Raw genomic sequence first — 11322 nt, 5'->3', positions numbered from 1 at the left:
GTTACGCCTTTTCTACCCGCGAAACCGTAACCGTTTATCGAATCGTTTTATCGATAACGAGAGACGCTCGTTACGGCTTAAGAATTGCTTATAGGCTGCTGATACAGTGAGTACCTGTATAAATGCGAAAATCTCTCCTTCTCGGGGAATCTGGGATGATCCATAAACGTTCGTCTACTTATTCTGCTTTATTCGATCATCGGGCTTCCATACGAATCTTCAAAATAAATTCGCGTTAATCCGATACAATCGCGATTCTAACGAAGATCGACGAAGGAAGCGAGAAAATCAAAATTAAAGACGCGTACAAAGATACATAATGCAAGGAGAGGTTGCAGCTTGGACAAATGCATCGTTACAGATTCAGAAAATTTCTTAGGGAAACGCGATGCGAGATAGAGCTAGAAATGCAATATTCCGGATCTTTTATTTTATAGCAAAGATCATCGCACTCTTCGTATCGTTTACCCTACGCATATCGGCTGGTCAATTATTGAGATCGATAATTACGTATACAAAGGTCGCGTATTATTAACGAGCTGGTTCCGTTTTCTCGTTAAACAAACCCCCGTTTTATCATAGCCAATATTTCCATGTGGCTCTTAGGGGACGCGTACGTGCGTAGACTCAATTACCCGAAGTGTGTGTGCCTGGTTGTGTCCGAGGAGACTTGACGGGAGCGGAAAGAGGCGGGCTGAAAGGAGCGCGGTAATACATCGTGTCCGAAGCAACTGGAAGGATGTACGAGTTCGTTTGGGGCAACGAAGTCCGCAGAGGCTCCGGTAAAGGTTGGCGCGGTAAAAAATTCAGAGGGTGAATAAATCAAGGAGCGTCGCAGCAGCAAGTAGCGAAGCGGTAGAAAGCGGAGAAGCGGTAGCAGCCCCGTGCACGGAGACCGATCTAGCGACGAAAGTGCGGCCGACGCGCCACGATCTCGACGATCCTCTTCTTTTGTACATACTTTATGGCGAATAATGCGTGAAAAGGGACGGGGCCGGCCCTCGCGCGTCTCGTTTCACCCTGGACATTCCCACGTATAACGTTCCAACGTAATCCTCTGATCCGTCCTTAGACGCACGATGATTTAGGGCGCCCCTTGCACTCGCACGTTGCTTGTCTTCTATTACAGAAATACGATTAGCCACGCTAGCATATGTATATCAGAGCATTGTCGTGTATTCAACCTATCCTGTATCTCGTTATTCTTCGCTCGAACGATGCTCGGTCGTTTTTCATTCGGTCCTCCATCGTCGAGTTATTCGCTGAATAAAGGACATTAATCGTAACTCAACGCGTAACGTTTGCGCATTGAAGCTACTACGATTCTCGACTGAGTATTCGAGGCGTTTCGAAACGCGTATCTTTCGTTGGTATTAATCTACGGTTCAGGATACGTAGCTTGTGGGGTGGGGACAGGGAGGCGGAGGAGTAAAGAGATCGGTAATTACAGGACGCTATGAAGTAATGTCCGATACCTTTTACGCTACTATCTATTTGCGAGAAAAAGGATTAAGAGGCCGGACAAGAAGGATTGAGAAGTTGAGTGGGTGGGAGGGATGCCAGAGGCTGGGAGAAAGGTAGGGGAGGAGTGGAAAAGTGAGAAAGAGAAGAAGACACGAGAGGGAGGAACGTATCTATATAGTAGGTATAGATCGTACCGTATCGTTGAGTAAGTTGGAAACGGAGGGTAGGACGCTCGGGGGGATGGTGGCTCATCTTGTAATGGACTCAGAAGACAGGCGAGTCGGCTAATGGACCCCTGCTCTTCCAGAAAAGCTCTCAGTATCTGTGCCACACGAGCATCGATGCCATCGGGCTGCGTCCTTCCAAAATCCGCAACGCGTATCGGTAGCGTGCTGCTGTTTCTCCGCGATTCTGTACGGCAGATACGGCTCGACCAGCGTTTTCCTAGATCGATGTATTCTATCCGGGTCCGCGCGACGTGTATCGCCTGATAGACGAAAAACTGACCGGTTGTTTGCCGAGTTCACGCTCAAAAAAATATTTGACGTTACGCGGAGGATAACTGGGTATCTACGTGTTTGGATAACGGGAAATAGCGGGTCGGAGCGTGTAGGAACTCGCATTGGATGACCAACGACGCGAACTCTCGTTGCACAAATATTTTCTCGCGGAGACGCAAAACAGCGAGAATATTTAAGAGGATGCACGTTCTTTCGAAACAACGAACGGCGCACGATATCGTTCACAGGCCCTGTGAAACGTTTAACCTGGTAAACGCGCGCGTAACTTCTCTTCGAGCCACGAGAACAAGTCGTTCGGGAGTAATTAACGAATTATTGAGAACGAACAGTTGACTGGAATGAAAATATATTCGATTGGCGTGCGTTGGCTCGCGTGTCACAGGGGATGGAATCTTAGAGGTAGACGAATGGAACTCACCTCGCAGACAGACAGCAGAGGGAGAGAGAATTCCGAGGAAAAGGGAGCTGTGGAGAAGGAAAGCGAGCCAGAGGTAGTCGTTCTACTCTCATCTACTCCCACCGAGTCGCACCGTCTTTCTTTTTATCCTTCGCCAGTCGTCCTTTCCCGGTCCACTCTTGAGAGTAACGTCTACCTTCGTTGATGGGCAACGCCACTTGAGCGGCACTAACACACGGTCCCGGACACACTCTACGTAGCTGTCCGGCCGATGTCCGATACATCAGGTCCATGCATAATAAATCCACAGGAGCGGAGCGTGCGGAGCGCAAACACGCGCGCTGCCTTTACCCGTATTGGACGAGCGGATGTTCGGCGGAACAGAGACAGGAGGATGCACTTCGAGTCGAGTGGGAACTTTGAAGACGGGGCACGGGACGTTTCTCCGCGCGCGTGTTTGTCCTCTTGCTCATCGAGAAAGCCTTCGCCCGGATATCAATATCCAGGCTCCGTTGGCGTTAGGTTGCCGTTACGCTTGCCGTGCCCGGTGGGGAAATTGCACGTGAAAATCGGACAATTGGTATTTTCGAGTACCTACCTATCTCTCTCGAACGAACGTCGAATTTTCTAACGAGAAACTTCGAGTCTGGTATGCTGAAAAACAAATACGCAATTATCGTTACGGACTCGTTAACGGGAACGGACGTTGAATTGCGTTCCCTGTTTCGGAGCAACATCCTGGCAATTACGGGGGAACGAAGGGGTGTATCGCGTGACTACGGGAAATTTAGGTTTTATCGAAGAAAAGCTCGATCGAATTTAGAAGTTGGAACCGGTGTGCGGGGCTCTCTTAATTAACGAACGCTAAATAAATCCGTTTCGGGGCGAAACTCGAATGGGTCGGGCACACGGGGGTATGCGGGTGGCAGCCGTAGAATTTATTTCGGCATCGACACGGAACGTTTCTTCGGGAGACAAGGCAGTTCTCGCTGGTCTGGTTAGGCGAGAGAGCGAGTTAGCTAGCTAGCTAGCCGAGTGCCGTTTAGTTTAATACACGTAACGCTACTCTCCGACTGCTTTTTCTCCCAAATACTCTACTTCCAACCGGTTCGAAGTAGTATAAGTCGTGGACAAAGTAGACGGCGTACAGAAAACCTCCATTAAAGTCCCTAGAAGTGATTAGTACCTTTCCCATCTTCCCCCTCTCCTCTCTGTTTTCTCTATCCCGATCTTTCTCCTTTCCCCGTTCTTCCCTTCGTTACTTCCCCGCTACTATCTCCGTATACCTCCTCGTATCTCTATTCCTTCAAATCTTTCGTCTATTACACCTTCTAACTAGCCACGCTAGCGGTTCGTCGCTCGGAAACGCGCCGCGCGTCTCGAACATTCGTAATGGACGCGAGAAGCCGGACTCCGACTGCTCGAAAACGAGATTCCACGGTATATTCCCCGTGCGTATTTTGCTCGCTTTTAAAAAATCCATTCTCATTGGTTTCGGTGGTCGCCCACGACGCAAAGTCGTTTTTAAGCGGGAGAAGCAACACGGGACACGAGTCGACGAGATTTCCGTTCAGCGGAGGCCTAGCTGCGTTGGCGACCGCGAGTTAAAAGCACAGACAGCCAGGCCTGCCGCAACATTCTAGGAAATTAAATTCAACATAGATAGTTTCGTTCCTGATTGCAGATGAAACCTGGCAATCGCCCCAATTTCATTTCGTTCTCGCGAGAAATAGAGGGAAAGGGAACGCTGGTACGTGTGTACGTGTACATGCGGTATCGATGACGGTGATGCCAGTAAAGGGGGGCGGAGAGGGGACGGGCAGTCGAAAAAAGGGTGGATGCGGATTGTAAACCGACGCGTCGAAATCCCGATTCGAAAAATAGAGCGCCGCGTTTCCCGTGAACCGGAAACTTGGCGGACGTTAAATTTAGCCGCGCACCGATCGGGAACGTTCGGGAGAGGGTTAGATGGGATGGGTGAGCCGGTGGGCGGGAAAACGGGTGGGTAAATCGACGACGGAACGGAGAAAAGTATAACGTCGAATCGAACAAGTTTCAGAGAAATGTCATTTCGCGGGAGTACGTAATCCACTCTTCTCCCTGATTTAATCAGAGACCAGTCATAAATCAGCTGGTAATTAAAAGAGACCATCGTCGATAGCGGTAGTAAACATGGCCTAATCCATTTCGCAGGGTAGCTCATAGGTGTGGATAGTATGGGAGTGGAAAAAAGGTCGTAGCCTTTCTAATTTAATCTGGCGAATGATTCCGTGATTCTCGGAGCCGGTGGCAACCCTTTCATTACTTACGTCCCCACCCTAACTCACGAGGTACCCTCGCGCGCCACGGCAGCTCCCGAGCCTCTGTTCCTCGCTTTGCCCCGCGGACACCCCCAAGAACCGGCGCAGAACACTAAATCAGCGACCAGTGTAATTTTTGTAATGGGAGGTGTGGCCTCGTAGGGGTGGTAGACGCGTCTCCCACCGGGCGAACCGGACATATAGTAGGGATGCCATCCCTGCGTTCGCCTCGCGTCGAGGAATGGTAGGGTTTCGTAGGGGTGATTTTAGGGGTGGAATTCTACGATGCGAGCACGCCGCTTCGGTGGTTAATCCTTCGTTGCTATTTCTCGACTCCGGTTCCGATCCACCACACAATCTTCCCTCTCTCTCTCTCTCTCGCTCTCTCTCTCTCTCTCTTTCTTTCGCTTCACCATCACTCTCTTTCTGCACCCCTGTTATCGTTCTCTTTTTCTTTAGCCTGTATGCTTAGTTCTGTATGCGCACACTTCCATCAGCGATACAAAGCGATTCCTTCGTTGGTTTATCCTCGAAAGAACGGTAATTAGAGACTTCTGTTCCTACGAGCGATACCCGCGTGGTTATTAAATCGCGCATCATTGAAACGTTTCCACCAAGGTTTCTCTTTTGCAGGTCCAACGACCCGCATCTATCGACTTCGTTATTCCGGCCTTTAATTAGCGTACATCAAATATGCAAGTCAAATGTCGAATCGTCGATCGACCTTTTAAAAAAAGACCTCCGTTATGATCCGCTTATTTTTCTTCTCTTTTCCAATCAAATCCGCGCACTCGACTCGTGGCAACATATTCCGAACCGATATGACTCTGGCGCTTTGATCGTCGTCTTAATCGGCTTGAAATGCGGACCCTGCTCCTCGTTGCTGAGAATTTCGCTCGAGTAGCAGTTAAACTGCGCGGCAGCGTAAATGGTTCGATGATAGGCGGCCGCGGAGTGGGGCAGCGAGTGCGGGTTGCGTTTGATGGCGGGTGCAAATACGGGTTTCGGCTCGCGCGAGTTCCTCGGGTTTGGATACGGGTGCGATGACGGTCGAGTCCGACTGATGCGGAGTGGGGAGATAGTCAGTGGCGGGGAAGCTGGCAACAGCGGCGTAGGGGTGGAAATTTAATACACGGGTGGGGGTAGAAGCACGAGAGTGGGGCGGCTGGAGGGGCGAGCGGAGGTAGAAGTGGGGATTTATCACTTTCGGTGGCGTGCCGCGGTCGCACGCGGTGCTCGGTAGTTTACAACTGACCGCCGAGCGGGCGGTTTCGTGACTCTTGTCGTCCGCTTCTAGATCCTGCGTTTATCGTGTTTAAAGGACGCGGGATGTCTCGTTCCGCGGTAGAGTAAACAGGATCGCGATCACGATCGAAAACATCTTCGAAGATCCGTATATTCGAGCGAATTCCATACCTTGAAATAAATGTTTCGATGTTTCATGGAGAGGCGAATGATAAATAGTGAACGTTGTTCTGTGCAGCTGGTGTAGTGTCACGTGACGGAGGGAATCTGGAGAACCGTGCTCGGCACAAGGTACTCGTGGAAACTGGCTCGAGATTCGAACTCTGTTAGGTAAGTCTCCGAATATTTTAATAAATTATTGTTATACGTTGTACGATGTTAATTTCTAGTGACACTTGATGCACTAGTATTTCTTCTCTCTCTCTCTCTCTCTCTCTCTCTCGTGGCTTTTTGTTTTTAATGTAATCGCTAATTGGAGTGATAAAAACGAAACGCCAGAGAGGAATTGGAAATGCGGTGTGTAATTCAAATTTCACTAGTTCCACTCGGCCAGTCCAGTCCGGCCGCGATCACACGTTCAATTTAACAGGGGCTTCCGGTGAAAACCGCATTTGCCCTTTCCATAGTGGTGCGATTAACGTGCGCGCGCTCGCGCTTGTTCCCGCTCAATCCGCGTCGTTCGAAAATTGTTATAAAATTCCGCGTAATCCGCTTTGCATGCGAATGGTGGGAAATGAAAAAAACGGTTGAGAGACAAATGAAAGATGAAAATTACACGCTGCCACGATATTGCGCGTTAGACCGGTGAATAGTTGGCTATTATCGCTCCCGATATTTTTTTTGCCCTGATGCGTGTGCTTCACCATGATGTTTAGTCATCGACGCTGTCTTGGTTCAAGAGCACTAGTCCTTGTCGCCGGTAGCATCGAACGTAATGCGTTCGTATGGTTGCCGTTAGCAATACCGATTCCTTAGAAGCGAGCTTAATCTGCATCCCGTCAAATGCTGACACATTGCTACGCTTACTTTCTCAGCGTAAGGTGGCGCTCGATTACAGTTGACTCGCGGCAACGGGAGACTTTTTTCAACCAACGACCGGAATTACCGTGCGAGTCGCGACGTTCCGACGCGTTCATAACACAATACCCCTGTTATTACGAATGGGACACCGGTCGTTCGGTTTAATTGACTTCGACACGTCTCGCAACCGATGTTTATCCTCCTCACACATCCCGGCTGTAGACAAAAAATTTCATTCATGAGAGTACTATTCGCGACTAAAGCTCGATCGTGTACGATTGATCTTGAAATTAGAATCCCGCGATGTAATTACTTTCACAAGTAAAATTAACGCGTTTTCTTTTATCTTATACTTAATATACGCTTACTCAATGATCCATGCTGGAAGTTACGTAATCGAATCTCTTATCTATCTATTTCCACTCTATATCTTCCGTTGGTCTTTGTCCCTCTTCCAGAACGCTCGGCCACGATCCATTGCCACCGGATATCTAAGGGGCTGTCCGTTGGCCGTCCCGACCGGGCAGAGACGCGAGGGTATCCGGTCGTTTGAATTTCAATAATTGGCGCCAGTTTTAGTAGCGGCGGCGGTCTCGTTAGTCGCCCTCCCGAACGGAGTGACTTAATTATTTCGTTTGAAGTCCGCGGTAGACGAACGAGGGAGGAGCAGGGAGGCCAGGGGGCTGTCAGAGGTTGTGAGGCGGAGGCGGAGGTAAAGGAGGCATTTGGGTGATGCACAGTCAGGCTCCAATCGTCTGTGTGTACGTATACGTTCGAAGACGTTGCCCCGGTCCCCACACAACTCACAAATAAATTGAGAAAACTGGAGCGAGGGAGACGGTCGTGCGAGGCAAACGTTTATTTTACACCGACAAATTGGTGCAGCTAATTAGCTCCGGCTAAAAGCAGAAGTATGACCGTGACGCCACGCCTCGTGTCGCGCCGCATCGATGTTGTTGCTGCTGTAGCACCAACAGCAGCCACGGCGCGATTGTATGTAACAACGTTTCATCGTTGCAGCCTAGAGACGCGGCACGATTCACAGCAATTGTCTCTTGCTTCGTGTTTTCGTTCCTTTTGTACACCGCTCGCATTGAATCTGAAGCGTTTCTGTACCGGTGCTTACGCACCGAACCACAATAATGCGGCAATTAACGCTCTTTCGATTCTTTTCTTTTTTCCTCTCCTATTCCCGTTCTTTTTCCTTCCCCCCGCTCCCTCCCCCGTTCGTTACGTGTTGAACACGATGGAATGTTGTTTTTGTAAAAGCAACCGAACATCTTCAAGGGCGATCTCCTCCGATCGTTTCGTGACAACGTGATGCGTTTTCGCAGGAGATATTTGTCGGCGATACCAAGGAAATTATAGGGGACCGTCAGTTGCGATATAATTTAATAATGCCGGCCACGCGTAATGTCTTTCGACACGCGTCAGCGATAATTCCGAGGCGAATGTCCAATAAAAAGCCACTTTGCCCGATCGAAATATCAAATGTAATCCTCTTAAGTCGGGTGCACCGGTCGAACGTGTATCTCCGGGACTGACCATCGTACGCTATCCTTTCCTCTTCTATCGTCTCTCGTTTCCTCTCCCTCTCTCTTTATCGTTCAAACATCGCTGTCTCTCTCTTACTAGTTCCGAGGGAACGTCCGCTCTCACCGTCCTCGTCCCACCCACGCGATTCACCGCGAACTTCTAAGTTAACTTCTAACCCCACACCCTTTTCCCTCGCTCCCCATTCCTATCCAGAGGCGTTGCTTTTACGGCGATTGAAGCTTCCCGTGGGTCCTTGGGCACTCCGCCAGGTGGCAGTGCCGCGTCCTTCTGGGCGTCGGCCCCCGATATTCCATTTACAAGATTTTTTAGACAAGGCTCGAGTATCTCTCCGCAATCCGTATGATTTCTTGCTTCATCGTTTCTCAAGAATCTTCTAGGGAGGCGAACCGCCTTCGCGACCGGTCGAATTTTCCGCCTGCCACCTTACGTTCGCTACGGGTAGAGTGGGGGCGGTCTGTTGCCGCACGCGAACGCGAATATAATTAACTGAAACTTTAATTCGTTCTGTTCTCCAACCGGCCGTTTGAAATCCGATAAAGTAATCGGTGGATTACGCGAATTTCGATAACGTTGATCGATACTCGAGAGATCGTAGCGATGAACGGTGATGATTTCCGGTGACGATTCGCGTCCTCGAAGTTCGATCGAACGTAAAGACAGGACGTAACGCGCGATGGATCCGATCCACACGGACAGAACGGTAACAAAACGGAGGTAGAATGGGATACAACGGTGCGGAATAGAAGGAAGAGAGCGGTCGGTGGCAACGCGCAATATCGCTGTGTTCCCCTGATCATTAAAGAACCATTTGCAGTTGCACCGATGCCGACCGACGTTGAATAATTAACCGGCCACCGACTAAAATCGATTCATTAATTAATAAAGCGGCTACGCTCGCTTCTACTAATAACGCCAGTCCACAATTGAATAGAGATCGCGTTCATTAACTGTCCGTGTACTATTAGCAGCGGTTGCGGTACATTACGAACGAATCGAATCAACTAACCAGAATGATCGAGTTTACCAGGCCGATAAACAATTTTTCTGCTTCTGCCTTGGGTTTTCTCTCAGGGTTTACCATCCGATCGTACGCGATCGTCATCGCGCGACGCGTATAAAATCTACGTCTCTGTAACGCTTGACGTCGTTCCGATTCGCGGCATAGACGAGCATCTGTATCCTAAACCGCAAACAACGACGGTTTGTTTCGTGTCAACGGGTTAAAAAGATTTTGTTCCCATTGTTAAACGTTTCTCTCCCGCATCGCCTCGACACGGCTGTTCGCTATCGGTCGTCGCGCGGCTCTACCGTCTGTCTTCGTGCCGCGAATTTTCTTCCCCCTTCCCCGATTCCTTCCTCGACTGATCTCGAACACAAACGAACAAGGAAGAAAGTTCCATCCTCTTGCTCGACGCTCTGGTACTTGCTCTACCTATCTCTGTGTTTGTCCGTCCTTGTTTCTTTCTATCCACCCTCACTCTCGATTCTTCGTACTCTCTCTCTCTCTCTCTCTCGCTTTCTGGTAGTCGTTGGTCGGGCGGTGCCGTCTATTGGCCAGGATATCTTTCGATTATCAAGACTATCCGTAGCTACCGCCTTAGCCGAACGGGCGCCGTTGTCTTCTCGGCTCTTTCAATTAATGTTTTGATTGATTTCGGACCCTTGCCCGGAGGCCGACCCTCCCCTTCCGCCTGGCTCGCGTTCGATCCTCTTCAGCGCACGATTCTTGCCTCGCCGCTGCTTCCTGCGCTCGCGTCATCGATCTTCATATTTACCTTTTAAGCTTCTATTGTCTCGCTTATACAGTTCCGCGTTATTTGTCCAGGATTATTCTTGCGGCGGATAGTAAAGTCTTTTATCGAGGATGGAGCGCGGAATATGGAATACAAGTCGAACGGTTTGCTCCTTTTGTACACGAGAAATCAGTTCGATGGCTTACTTGAAATTCTCTTCGTGTTTCGTCAACCCGTGGACACGAATCGTTCTTTCTTAATCCGTTGTTTTGTTACGTCGAATCAATCACGTGACGTGGATTTTGCTCCTGATCCAACGAAAATGAGTGTTATTCCTTACGTCTTATCTCGAGTCTGACTTCGATTCTTCTGCAGAGATTATCAAATTGATCTGTCGCTTTAAAATTCAGATATCCCAAGAACGTCTCATTCTTCGGTTATCGTAAAAAACGCATCTATGTATAATTTCTGTCTCATGTTCACCGGGTCCCATATCAAGGTAAAGGAACGTCGGGACACCGAGATCGAAGAGTATTATACAGTGGTAGACGAAACAAAGTTTAAAATTCCCACTTGCGTGTACGAGCGTTGATAACATCTGTATTAGACATATTTTATCAAATCGTAACAACAATTTCTAGGATACCTATTACATCTATTCATCGATTTTGTATAATATTATAATTTCGATTTCCAAAATTATTGTTTCTTCATATCGCTTATCTTTAAACGTTCTTTTATCCGCCGTTTAATAAGATTAAACTTATCCAACTTTTACAATCATCTTACACATTTGCATACGAGAGATGGGTGCCCTATGTCGCGTGATAGATTTCCAAAAGATCGAACAAAAGTTGGCCCGTGAGTTATTTAGATCAAAGAGCGAGCGATTTAAAGCGGTTCGGGAGGAAGGGATGGGATAACCGTTAGCCGCAGCTTTCTGCCCGGATTAACCGAAACTTCCGTTTCCGATTCTCGTGTACGTGCCGCATCCACGCGGAGAATGGACCCCCTGGTGCGGGTGTTTGGCAACGGGTATTCGAGAAGACGGCGACGTTGCAGACAGCGTCGGCACCGTCGACGCC

The 11322-nt window shown here is 49.0% G+C and overlaps 1 protein-coding gene across 1 annotated transcript in view; it reads left to right on the top strand.

Moving 5' to 3' along the window:
• The window catches only part of LOC117155751 (LIM domain only protein 3), a 62195-nt gene that overhangs the window by 32228 nt on the left and 18645 nt on the right, over positions 1-11322 (top strand). Inside the window, exon 2 of the mRNA XM_033332049.2 lies at positions 6166-6257. The gene's annotated coding sequence lies outside the window, so the exon portion shown is untranslated. The remainder of the gene's footprint in view (positions 1-6165; positions 6258-11322) is intronic.

The sequence above is a fragment of the Bombus vancouverensis genome, chromosome 6 (assembly GCF_051014615.1).
Source record: "Bombus vancouverensis nearcticus chromosome 6, iyBomVanc1_principal, whole genome shotgun sequence".
Classification (NCBI taxonomy): domain Eukaryota; kingdom Metazoa; phylum Arthropoda; class Insecta; order Hymenoptera; family Apidae; genus Bombus; species Bombus vancouverensis.
This window is presented reverse-complemented; position numbering and strand designations above follow the sequence as displayed.